This window comes from Macaca thibetana, chromosome 3, assembly GCF_024542745.1.
Source record: "Macaca thibetana thibetana isolate TM-01 chromosome 3, ASM2454274v1, whole genome shotgun sequence".
Taxonomy (NCBI): Eukaryota; Metazoa; Chordata; class Mammalia; order Primates; family Cercopithecidae; genus Macaca; species Macaca thibetana.
Window position 1 is genome coordinate 44,719,847 of NC_065580.1, and position 13,878 is coordinate 44,733,724.

Genomic DNA, 13,878 nt, shown 5'->3' on the forward strand with positions numbered 1-13,878 from the left:
ACCTCAGTTATATGAAAAAATATGAAGACATTTTGGAGTTGCAAGAATTACACTAACATAAAGACAAAGTAGAAATAAGACAAACCAAAAAGGCAGAAAACTTAGGCCAGAATAGTGTAATCTTGCCAAAGTTCATATAGCAATGTATAAGTAACTGATCTTGATTAGTTGGTAAATTGCTCAATGTCATTGTTCATGTCTCCTTAGTATGAATAAACAATAATCATTATTGTTTTCCTGTCAATATATTTGTTCATTCACTAAGCAAGTATTTATTGAGCATCTGCCAAATGCTACATACTTTTGTAGGTACTGATCTGACTGTTATTATTAATGCCTTTCTTTGTTGTTTTGAATGTGGGAATGGAAGTAGAAAAGATAAAAAGGTTGTTCATTTTAAGGTGTTTCAAAGAGCTAAAAACGGCAAACTATATATAAACACATGTTCAAGAAACAGTATGCTACAAAAAAGTAAGTAGAATGAGACTGCTAGAGTTTGGAACCAGCATGGAAATATATATCAGGTCTACTACTACTCTCCCAACTTCCCTCCCCTTATGCATAAAATACATGACTTTTAAAAACAGCATTTTTATCCATTAAAGAGAGGTTTAACTGTAGAATCCTTCTGAACACACAAAAAACCTGTAGATCACATAAGAGAATATCTACCTGCCATCTATGACGTGGTTTTAAAAATGGTAGAAATGAAGACCCCCCAAAAGAAGTTTTAACAGGTTGGTAAAGGCTTTCTAGTTTTATTCTGAAATCAATTAGACAGCACAAAAACTTTTGTGTTGATTTTTTTTTTGGGGGGTGGAGAGTGATTATCCTAACTTCACCTATTATTTAATCTCTAAACACTACTAAAATAATTTATAAAATTGATAGATAAATATGCATATAAAATTAAACCTCTCTGCATTAAAATAATTAAAAGGAATGAGTGCAAATAATCACAGAAAATAATGAAAAGCCTGACATTTTAAAGGTAATTCAGTTTCATTAATTTCAAGTACATATAGCAACTTGAACACTTAAGCTAAGTGTTGCCAAGTAGAAATCCTGCTGACCTGTCTTAATTAACAGAAAAGAATAATTTGTAATTAGCACACTATTTATATGAGAATGAGTGCTCCTACATTAGTTCAAGTGTTTGAAAACAATTTGATTCCTTAAATCCTTCGCCCTATAATCTTGATTTAATGAGTAACTTGTTTAATTAATCTGAAATTTATTATATAAATTGGTGAGGTTTTATTCCAAAAAAAGAAACAGAGACAACAAAGGAAAATGGAGAAATGAGAAGTCAGAACTATGTTTGAAGATATGCATATATGAAAATCTAAATGCATGACTTGAGTTGATAAGTAACCAACTAATATTTAAAACAAATCAGTAATTTTTTAATTAAAAGCAGTCAAACTAATTGTGTCTGGAGACTTAGTAGTTCAGGTTGTTCTAGTGAAAAAAACACCAAAGTCAAGGCTAAGTGAGATCCTGAGCATTTTAAAAATCTAATACCAATGCTTTTAACTGAGTCACTTAATCTGTATGTGATAGCGAAAGAAAGGGTCACAAAGAGGTCATGATTACATCCACATGATTCCAAACATCTGGATGAAACCTGAAAAATCTATCCACATATTTTATACAGAAAACATCTGTCCATTTGCATAATTTTAGTTTTCATCCAGATGTTTATCATGTTGACACAACATTCTCTGTATGACTCTTTTTCTCTTTTGGGTGAATACTGATACAGCCTCTTCTCAAATATTTTAATAGGTAAACTGTAAATATAAAAGATGAAATGTATTATAAACACTTTATGTAACTTTAGTAAATTTTACTTAAAAATAAGTAAAATATACTGGAACTATTTATAATGTTGATATCAAAGAACAGAAATAACATCAGTTAAATGTGGTACATCAGAAAAATTATGGAACTGTACTTACTATACAAATGTTGCTGGGAGTATAATCTGCATAAGTATAGGTGAAAGGCAGATACTATCATCATGGCTCAACATTCTCTTGAGAAATTTAAGTGAAAGAAATGTATAAATTTTCATTGTAAGTAGGGCAAATGTAGAGAAAAATGTAATGAAAGATTCTGAATAATTGCTTAAAATTATCAATGTAACATTTAATGTAGAGTACAGACTGTAAGATTTTGACAAGCAAATTAGAAAAACAAAGAAATTGAATTGATTTTATAGATTATAGTAAAAATTAACTCTGTTGCTTTTAAATTAACCTGTGTGAAAAATTATCAAAACATATTATTTGCAAAAACTGTGCAATTGCTTTCAAAATCTTTTTCCAATATTTTATTTTTATGTGACACCTAGCCACATTTGGCATTTGAACTTCCATAAGTTGTATTAAGTCTACATTTTTCTTTATGCTTGTTAGAAATATATGGTCTTTTCTTTAATGAACATTATTATTTATCTACAAATCAATAAAAGTAAAATTTATTTATATTAAATTTTAATATAATTTTAACTATATTAAAATTAGGCTACTAAACACAGAAGCAGCAATATTTTATTAAGGAACAAATGGGGACAAAAAAGAGCATAAGCTATTTATTACTAAAGTCAACCAGAAGAATAAAATAATGTGAAAGTTGATACTGAGGTCCAGATTGGGGGAAAAAGTAAACAACTTTCAACAGTGGGTAAAATATGGGTTAATTTAGCTTATTTTAACTTAAAAGACACAATTCCAACAAAAGAAATTATATTAAATAACTATATTAAATAATAATTCCAACAAAATAAATTATATTAAAACAAGCATGAAATATAAAATTAGATATAATAAATGTATCATTGATGTTGACAGAGCATGATATCCACAAATAGGCTACTTTTAATATTTTTATATCAAGATACATTAGGGAATAGATGTCCATTACCCTAAAATCAGGATCATTGATCTTGGCTTTGTCATTAGTGTGGGTTAGCCATTGTCATCCTTAGAAAGCACTGGTCTACTGTAATGTCTGAGTTTCCACAAATGTTCAGATGGTAATACAATAAAAATTTTTTTAAATCTTTATGATAAATAGATACTCCTAAATTAACTTACTTTCAAAAATTAAATGAAGGTACTATTTTGCCAGGTCAAATTTGCTGTCACTTGAACCAAAAAAATGATTGAAAAATGTATAAAACATAGCAGACTGACTCAGGATATATTTTGCTTGAGGAAAAGGGGGATCCAATAAACTTCACAGAAAGAATAAACTAAAACAAAAAGAAGCACAATGGTTTTTCTGTGTGCTACTTTCGGCTGTGCCATGCCTGAGCAGAGGAAAAGAGTTTCACTCCTGTTGTTTATTGATTTTCTAGATTAAGAATCCCTGTGAGAGAATTGTAACAGACAACCATAAAATTATTTTTGGTGTGCTTATTTGCCTTTCCCTTGCATCTATTTGGCCTGTGCCTGTAGACAATTATGCGTTCTAGCCTAGACTCAGGTGCTAATAATGAAGGACAAATAGAATCATATGTGTAAACTTCCCCTTCTGATGAAAATTTATATTAACTTTCTGCCACTGTAAACAGAACTGCATAGCTCAGCGTCCCTGATGAATTGGTGATGAATTCAGTCATTTATATCCCAGGAATCTGTGCATTTATGGGAAAAGATGAAAACCGTCTGTATTGTGTAACCTTGCACTTTTTGAGTAAGAAAAAGAAAACACCAGCCTGTTTAGTTCATCACTTAAAGTGTGTAAATTTCAACTCAAATACCAGATTTCTGCATGACTCTGTCAGTCTCCGCTTTGGGGATCTGTGCCAATATAAACAAGCCAAACAGTGAAGAGTGCCATGTTATCGCTACAACTGTGAACTTATACACTTTCAGCCTTCCATAAAAATTGTTATGAATATCTTTACAATACAACAGAATCTTTGTTATATACTGAAGCTGGACAGTTTGACAGTTTGGCAGCTCTGTTGGAGAACAAAGTAATTTGGGATAGATAAGAACATGGCTAGTGTTTTTTCTGAAACTAAAAACATTCCATCCTACTTTTAAAACTATACTTCCAAAACATTGTCGGATTTCTTTTTTAACTAAACTTAGCTAGGTTAATGAATGCAAAGATACAGAATATTAATAAAAGAACAGAATTTCCTTTTTAATATTAGGCTTAACATTAGCACAGATATGCCTTAAGTATGCTGAATGACCAAAAAAAAATTACAGTATTTACATGCAGAGGTCTATTTTAAGTGCTCTTGGTTTTGTCTTAATATAAACATTTAGGTAAATGCAGTATAAAATCCCACACTTTAGAAACACACCGATCGCCTGAAAAATGAAACAAAAAACAAAACATAAGCCTCAATTCACAGATTATTTCTAGACACAATTAGATATGTTGGAGATTCAAGTTAAAAAGGAAAGCCTACCAAATCTTGTTTCCAGTTTATTAATATTAAATATTTACCTACATGTAGATTTATTTCATTTCCGTAAGACTGTTATATAAATATGTATTATAAAATTAAGATATTTTCTCAAATTTTTCCATATCCTTACAAGATTTTAAGTTAAAAGATCTATTTAAAAATAATTATGAATTTCACTGTTTTAATCACATGAGAAAAGCAGATTGTGTATTACTAAAATATTGGGACATATAGTTAAGATAAAGTATATTTTATTTTTACTTTAACACTTAAAATGTAACTGGATATACTTTCCATTTGAAAAGAAAATGCTTTTCAAGTCCATGTTTCACAGCTTCAGGATTGCACACCTTTTCATGATACACTTTATCTCAAAGTTGACTGTGGCTGTTCCTATCACTCTGTGTGCATGACCTTTTAGTAAGCTGAAGAAGATACAGTTATCTTCTTTTCTGACATGCAACATCTATCAATCAACATGTTTTCATGTAATTTATTCAAAGCAAATAGCAGCTCCTAAGGCTAGTGAACCGCAGCACTATCCCAGTGATTTTGATTAAGAAATGATGTGCACAGCTTAGGTGAGAAATGAAAACCGCACAGGAGTATTGATAAAGATGTATCAAAAACAATAAAATTGAACCAAAGTAAAAAATGAACATTTGGAAATACATATAGGTTCGGCATAACTAATCTTAATAACCTTGCTTAAAATCTATTCTAATAAATTGGAGGATGTTTAAATTGATGAACTTCTAATGATACCAATTTAGTTTACCTTTAGTCTCTGAGGCAAGCATCTGTAGTTCTGTTGGGTTAATTCACATTTTTCTCATTGAATCAAGAATGTAAATTAAGACAAAATGATTCTTTTTCAATTTCATGCTGAAGTAGCTCAAGTTAGTGGATGTAATTTCTCCTAACAAGAAAAATTTATCACTGTAAAGCTCACTCAGTCACCTCCTGTAGTGAGTTGTGATATGCATTTATAGAATAGAATGGATAAAAAGATTGATAAATGTGATAAAAGAACAGGCCCTACTTCAAGAACAGATAGGCACAACTAAATTAGTTTCAACAATTCCCCATCTTTATTCTGGCTTAAAACATCTCTGCATTAATTGGACTATTACACATCACAATTACTTTTTATGTGAAAAAATTCTTGTTTGTTTGTCTTTCTCTATGGTAGCAAAACCTCTATTACAAGGAGTAAAGAGGCTTATGTTCCAGTCCTGATTCTACCACTAAAGAGCTGCATTACTTTAGGCAAGTAGTCGTAGAGGCCTCAACTTATTCATCTAATCCCTCAAATCTCTGTATCCCTAAGGTTCTTTGAATCTGAAATGCTTAATGCTGTGGATAATGATATTTCTTAAAAGAAAAACCTACTTTTTCTCTGTAGATTTTTAAATGTAGATAACATATAAAATATAAATGAAGAATACATAATCTAAAAGGAATGGGTTGTATATATTAATATATGTATATGTAATATTTTAAAAGTAAATATAGAATTTTAAATAGCATTAAAGACTTCAAGCCCCATGAAACAATGGAATAAGTACTTAGACATCTAGGTTAGGTGACTTAGATTCTCATGTTGGTTCTGCCATTAACTAGCCTCACTGACCACCAGAAAATCCTTGAGCCACTGTAAGTTTCAGTTTCTCATTTTGACGAGAGTATCTTTATTGACATTACATTCTTCATTCCATTTTATTAACCCAAAACTGTACTAATTCTTCTGAATTCTATGTCTTGCAAAATTTCGTATAATTCAGCATCTTCTATAGACACATAGGTTTTAATATTATTTGTTAATTAATTAAGCAATCCTTCAACTTGTCGTTAAAAAGAAACTTAAAATGACCATTACATCGCACAAGTAAGAAGGTAAGTTAAATGTGTTTTTATTTAAAAAGAAAAAAACAAGAGAAAAAATTTTAGAATCAGAACAGTCACATCATTAAGTATTATATCTTTGCTAGAGGTTGGCCACAAATTTAATGCTAAGCTTTCTAACAGCTCGTATGAAGAGAAAATCATAATTAAATTACAGGGTTCACTGTGTAAGATGAAGGGAAGTAAGTTGCTCACAAAGAGAACTATTCCTAACAGTGAAATCTGAGTTATATTTTAACCCCAGTGGGATCTTAGGTAGTAAACACTGGAAAAGATACTGAATGACATCCCTAAAACATTCTTAAATAAAGTAGCCAATTAAGTATTTTTAAAACTATAATGTTCCTAAATTTAGGGTACCGACATTAAGCAATTTTATATGGATCCATTATAATGGTGGTATAGTTATGAGGCCATCAGCAATAACCCTGTACTTAATTAATCAAAGTTAGATTTTAGAGGATTTAATGGAGTGTGTATCCTGCATGCAATCCTCCATAATCACTCTTGGACAAGCTTGTGATAAGTATTGAGCAAAAGTGAGCTGGATCTCATGACTCCTCGTAAGTTGCAGTAGTTCATTTCTTCTAGGCCAGTGGTTCTCAAACTTGAGCATGCATCAGAATTACCTGCAGGGTAATTGCTGAGCTCCAACCCCAGGGTTTCTGATTCAGTAGGTCTAGGGAGTGGCCTGAGAATGTGCATTTCTAACAAGTTCCCGGTGATGCTGTTGCTGCTGGTCCAGGACTCACACTTTTGAGAATCGCTCTTCTAGGTCATCAGTTAAGTATAGATCCAAAGACTTTAACAAATAACCTGGGTGTAAGAGACAACATCCTCCTGAGGAAAGAAAGATGCCCAACAAGGACAGTGAAAATGAAACAAAGCCAACCACCCAACATGAAATCATCCTGACATATGCCTCAAGAAAAATTATTTGCAAAGTATGCCCATAAAATTAAATAAGATGCTGCTGAATGGCTTATGATTTATAACCAGTTAAAAATGTTAACTAAAATGTTTCTTTTGATATACGAATATTTTTCTGTTACTAGACAGTTATCTATTAAGATAACTTATAGTTTGTGATAATATGATGCCATTCTCATATAAACAGACTGTTAATATTCTACTCCCAGTTACTAAATGTTGCTTCAGTTTTGTTCCTCAATCTGACCTTATATGGCTCTTTAAAGTTAATAGTTTCCTATTTTCCAGTGTTTGTATTGCACTTCACCAGGCTGTATTGTAATTACTTTTTCCGTATATATTTTGCTTAGATGATTACCTTCCTAAACAAGGACTGCACTTTCCTTTGCAATTCCCCTGCCAAGAATACGCAGTCAATCAATATTTATTAAAATGATCTGAACAAGAGGTGCAAATGTTTTTAAGTATATTAAGTAAGTCCAAACCATTGTGGAGTTCATCTAAGGATAGAAACTAAACACAGTAAATGAAATGTTTGCACTTCCTGATGGTTATTTTTAAATTTATAAACATAAGTTATATTTGCAGCCTTTCCTCCCATTATTAAAAACAAAGCTAAGTGAAACCAAATTCAAGAAAGAAAACCTCTATATTAACTAAGAAATGGATTCTGAGAGGTGGCAATTAAGATTTATAGTTAATCGTTTTATAAGTCAAAAACATTTCACTATCATAGATAATAGTGGATGTTTCAGAGAATAAAATACAGGACTTGGAGACAAATAGATAAAAATTCAAGTCAACCTGTAGTCATTCAGTTTCTGTAGGCTTTTATTGTACAGTGCTGAGCTTTTTAATCTGAATTTCATCATCTGTAAGTGGAGATAATATTGTCCTCGTCTTATTCCAAAGGATCATTCTGAGGATAATATGAAATGATGAACATAAATGTCATTTGAACACTATATGATTTTCTCTTACCTTTAGAAGAAAATGTAAGTTAAAGCATGTGGTCTTCAGTAAAATATATTAATACCTCTTGGTCACTATTAAACTATCTAAATGCAACATACATTTATTTATTTATTTATTTATTTATTTGATGGAGTCTTGCTCTTTCACCCAGGCTGGAGTGCAGTGGCATGGTCTCAGCTCACTGCAACCTCCGCCTCCTGGGTTCAAGTGATTCTCTTGCCTCAGCCTCCCTAGTAGCTGGGATTACAGGTACGTGCCACCATGCCTGGCTAATTTTTTGTATTTTTAGTAAAGACAGGGTTTTGCCATGTTGGCCAGTATGGTCTCAAACCCCTGACCTCAGGTGATCCTCCTGCCTCAGCCTCTCAAAGTGCTGGGATTAGAAGCATAAGCCACCATGCCCAGCCCAAATGCAACTTTTAAAAGTGACCTTTATATATTTTCTTAAATATATGTATTCGACCCTAAAATTTTAAAAAGAACTTTCTCCAGTCTTAGAATAAAATGTAAACACAATAGGAAAGATGAAAGCTGTTATTGAGCCCACAATTAATTTAGCAAACTTTAAACTCTGCTACTGTGCTACCAGCAACATTATTTTACTATGAGTGTGTAAGTAGTCTAGATTACATCACTGCCAATAGATAATTATTTTGTACAGTTTGAAATTTACCTATCTACTTTGAACTCATAGCCTGAGTAAGCCATTGACTTTCTTTGATCCGTTTAATTTTGCTAGATTCTAAGCTACTTCAAGTCAGTATTACTACCTACTATATACAACTTTGCACCATCTCCAATACATATGAACATGTGTAACTTGAGTGTGGTTAGTACAGCAAATTAACAAATATTTGACAAGTCCACTGAGCTGGACTGGATATTATTGGACAGTAAATAAATATGAAACAGTACAAAACCTTCAAGAAAGTAAAAAGTTAGGTAAATACTACATATATACCTGAACAGTGAAATAGCAATATAATATATAAATAACAGTACAAGAAGGAGAGAAATGGTTATAAGATCATTCAATAATGTATTTCTTTTAGCTTTAGTAACTTTAGGTCTTAAAATGAACCTTCTATACATTTGTTGAAGTTGTAGCTAGGAACTAGTTCAATGTATGATTGTATACTTACATCTTAAAACTCAATTCTATACTTCTGAATTAGCGAGTAATTTATGATCATTATCTTTTGTTCATCAGTTTCTGAAAGTTTTCAAAACATTAATTGCTCTCTCTGCCTTTTTGCTACTTTTATCAGTAAATGTGTTAACTTCTGTTGATTAGAAAGAAATGCCAGAGTACTCAATGAACATATAATGCATTGACTGGCATATTCTAGTTTTTACTTTGAGTATTTCATCCTTACAAGTCTAACTTAATTAGATTTTAATTTTTTGTGAATAATTTCTTAAAAGTTGGAAGACATCAATTGAAACATATACAATTAATACTTTTCCCCATAGCAGAATGAAGCATAGTATTATGTTAGTAGTAAATTAAGAACGAAGCACAGTATTATGTTAGTAGTAAATTCTGCCACATTTATAGTTCTTTATGATAAAGAGAATTTAATGTTTATCCTTTCATAAGCATAAATATTATCATTTTTCTTTTTCAAAATAGTAGCTATTAATAAGGAAAGTCATACTAGGATTATTATAGACTTTTTTCTAAAAAGTAAATCAATAAATGTTTATTTCACAAAATGATTTCACCACTTTTGCTATTCAACTCCATTGACATATATGTAATCTAAAAGAAGTGTATCCTGCCAGAGTCACACATAAGAATGGTTTATATAAGGAGAGTCTCTAAACCTGCTCTATGATGTTTAATATGGCTAAAGAAAAAAATGTTTTGGTGACTAAATTTCTGCTTTATCTAACAAATAAACATTTTTTATCTAATAAATACAGAATTTATCTCCAAGTCCCAAATAACTGAGTAGTCAGTTAAGTAAAAGCAAACACTATATAGAAAATAAAAATGTGGCCAGGCACGGTTGCTTATGCCTGTAATCCCAGCACTGTGGGAGGCCGAGGCAGGCAGATCACCTGAGGTCAGGAGTTCGAGACCAGCCTGGCCAATATGGTGAAACCCTATCTCTACTAAAAATACAAAAAAATTAACCGGGCATGGTGGCACATGCCTGTAATCCCAGCTGCTCGGGAGGCTGAGGCAAGAGAATTGCTTGAACATGGGAGGCGGAGGTTGCAGTGAGCTGAGATTGCACCATTGCACTCCAGCCTGGACAACAAGGGTGAAACTCCATCTCAACAACAACAACAACAACAACAACAAAAAAAAAAAAAAAAAAAAAAAAAGAAAGAAAGAAAGAAAAAGAGAGAAAGAAAAAACAAAGAAAAAAAGAAAATAAAAATGTACCAAAGTTGCTGAAACTCTGAAAAATTTTTTGGTTGAGAAAACACATTATAGCAGTTACTATAGTACTTGGAATTCTATTGAAAATCTTAAATAGTAATAGAAACAAATATTTTCATGAAAATATTGTACTTGGTGTTTTCTGCAGAACCTTGCAATTGCAATGAAACATATCTTGGAACAGACTGTGATTTAAGGACTGCAGGGGGTATACAAGCCTCTGGACCCACATGCTGACCTGAAGACAACCAACACATTCTAGTGCACATCAAGTTTTAACTTTGATCAAGTATTCATAAAAGCTCCAGGCTTGTTAGATTTTACAGTTTGTGTATGTGGTAAGGGGTAAAGTAAGAAATGAAAACTTTCATGCCCTCTCTGTAGTAGATATAATGGGATAGCTATGGCTAATTGTGTGTGTAATGCTGCCTTCTCACAAAGAACTTCATGAGAATGGTGAACATTACTGTGTTGACAAAAAACCATGCCACCTGTCATTATTAGAATGAAAAGGTAAATGTTTCAAAAATGTAAGCAATGAAAACTAAAGTAAAACAAAATTGATAGAGCCTTTGTTTAATGGCAGAATTACAAGAGAAGTTAAGCATCATTCCAGGCGTAATCATTTTAGAGAAATATAGCAACATGTCATCACATTTTTACCACTAGGTTTTTCATATAAATTTCAGTGGCATGAGTCTTTGTTAACAGAGATATTAGATTGGTATCAATTTTTAAAATTATTCCAGAATTTGCAATATTATTATTTTTATATAAATAACTCTGAGGGCAAATATATCTTCCATTGTATTTTAAATGTTCTGATATCCTATAAAATATGGAATTTTATTATCATCTTCTTTCTAGTAATTACTAGTGGTCTGAGGAAACGTGGTCCAGATTACTTTAGTTTTCAATGTTTATTCCAGTTTTCTTGGGTGCTGGCCAAGGATATAAAGAGAAACATTATTTTAGCAGGTCATGGTGGCATGCACTTGTAATCCCAGCTACTTGGGAAGCCGAAATGGGAAGACTGCTTGAGCCTAGGATTTGGGAGACCAGCCTGGACAACATAGCAAGGCTCTATCTCATAAACATACAAACAAGAAACAGAGAAAGAAATATTGGGTCGACAGTATCATAGTCTGAACTTGAAGCAAAAATTGTGGTGGTACAGAACTGCAACTTAGTAGTAATTTCAAGGCAGTTTCTTTTCAAATTATGTTATGAATATTCTAAGTATCAATACTTTAAGCTACTTTTTACCACTTTGGGCAAAATGTCACTTAAACTTTACTTTGTTATTGCAACATCAATTTGGTAAAATATGTATATCTACTGTCATTTAAAACAATAATAATTAAAAAGTTACCTCTAATTCTCTAAAAATAATCCTCTGGTATTCAAAAATATGTTAATTCAAAAATCCTGATTCTGATACCATAGAAGGAAGAACTGTTGACATTAGAATTATAGAACAAGTTTTTGTGAATCAAGGACAAATAATAATATTTAATTCTGTTAGATAATTTCTTCTTATGGTAACATCCTGTCAGAAAAGACAACTTTTACAATCCCCATTTCTTGACAAAAATAAGAAAAAAAAAAGGTTACATTGTCCCAAAGTGTTTCCATGATGCAGAAAGCACCCACAAAGTAGAAGGGCACAAATCTATTAGAGATGCTTTGTTTCCATGTAACTTTTCCGTTTCCTTTAGTAAATCCACTTGTGTGTGACAGTGTGTGTGTATGCGTGTGTGTGAGAGAGAGAGTGTGTGTGTGTGTGTGTGGGTGTGTGTAAGATAAAGTTTCTCTGGGTAATTATTTTCTCTCTGTATAAATGTACTTAGTGTTTTGTACCTAAATGACATTGATCTATACGCATTTCTAATAGACTTTTTTAGAGCAGTTTTAGGAGCACAGCATTATTTAGTGAAAGGTGCAGATTTTTCATATACTTCCTGCCTTCACACATTCATAGCCTCCCCCATTAATAACATCCCCCACCAGAGTGATACGTTTGTTACAAATGCTGAATCCATATTGACATATCATTCTCACCCAAAGTCCATCATTTATATTAGGGTTTTCTCTTGCTGTTTTACATTCTATGGGTTTGGATAAAGTGTAATGACATGTATCCACCATTAGAGTATCATAGAAAGTAGTTTTACTGCCCTAAAAGTCCTCTGTGCTCTGCCTATACATCCCTACCTCCCTGAGCCCCTGACAATCACTGATCTTTTTACATCTCCATAGTTTTGCTCTTTCCAGGATGTTGTACAGTTGGAATCATACAGTATGTAGCTTTTTTAGATAAGCTTCTTTCACCTAGTAATGTGCATTTATGTTTCCTCCATGTCTTTTCACAGTTTGATAGCTCATTTCATTTTAATGCTGAATAACACTCCATTGTCCATACATACTATAGTTTATTCATTCATCTATTGAAAGACATCTTGGTTGCTTCCATGTTTTGGGATTCATAATTAAACCTACTATAAACATCCATGTGCAGGTTTCTGTGTGGATATAAGTTTTCAATCTTTGGGGACACAGAGGAGCACAACTGCTGATCACATAGTAAGAATACGCTTAGTTTTGTAAGAAACTGCAAAACTGACTTCCTAAGTGGCGGTACTATTTTTGCATTTCACCAATAAGAAACAAAAGTCCCTGTTGCTCCACATCCTTGCCAGCATTTTTTGTCGGTGTTCTGGATTTGGGCTATTCTCATAGTAGATACATAGCAATATCTCATTGTTGTTTTAATTTGCATTTCCTTGATGACATACATTGTGGAGCATCTTTTCATATACTTATTTGCCACCTACATATTTTATTTGGCGAAGTGTCTGTTGGGGTCTTTGGTCCATATTTTAATCAGATGGTAAATACACTTTTCATCTTTACCCTCCACCTGGTGAACTTCAGAGTTGGAAATGAAGGTTTATTATCTATATTCTTCTGGGCTTGTGGTAGGTGAAACGGGCAACAAGGTATGTGTACCTTTTTGGTTTCTGCTACTCTCACTCCCGATAAAATCTAGTGGCTTCAAGCTCTAAGGAAGGAGAAAGATTAGGAATTCACGCAAGCAGAAGAGTGGGAAATACTGGAAAGGAGGAAAAGAGAAAAGGACTAGAGACAACCTATGTAATTCAAGGGTCAAATAATAAATAAATAGAACCAGGCCGGGCGCGGTGGCTCAAGCCTGTAATCCCAGAATTTTGGGAGGCCGAGA

General features: G+C 32.4%; 1 protein-coding gene across 6 annotated transcripts in view; it reads right to left on the reverse strand.

Annotated features, from left to right (window-relative positions):
• Nucleotides 1–13,878, reverse strand: part of FOXP2 (forkhead box P2) — a 595,047-nt gene that overhangs the window by 187,155 nt on the left and 394,014 nt on the right. The window contains exon 1 of one of the 6 annotated variants that reach the window (XM_050782635.1): nt 6,970–9,176. The exons of 4 other annotated variants lie outside the window; for them this stretch is intronic. The gene's annotated coding sequence lies outside the window, so the exon portion shown is untranslated. Of the gene's footprint in view, nt 1–6,969; nt 9,177–13,878 lie in introns of those variants that run through there. One more of the 6 variants, XM_050782636.1, reaches the window with a different exon arrangement.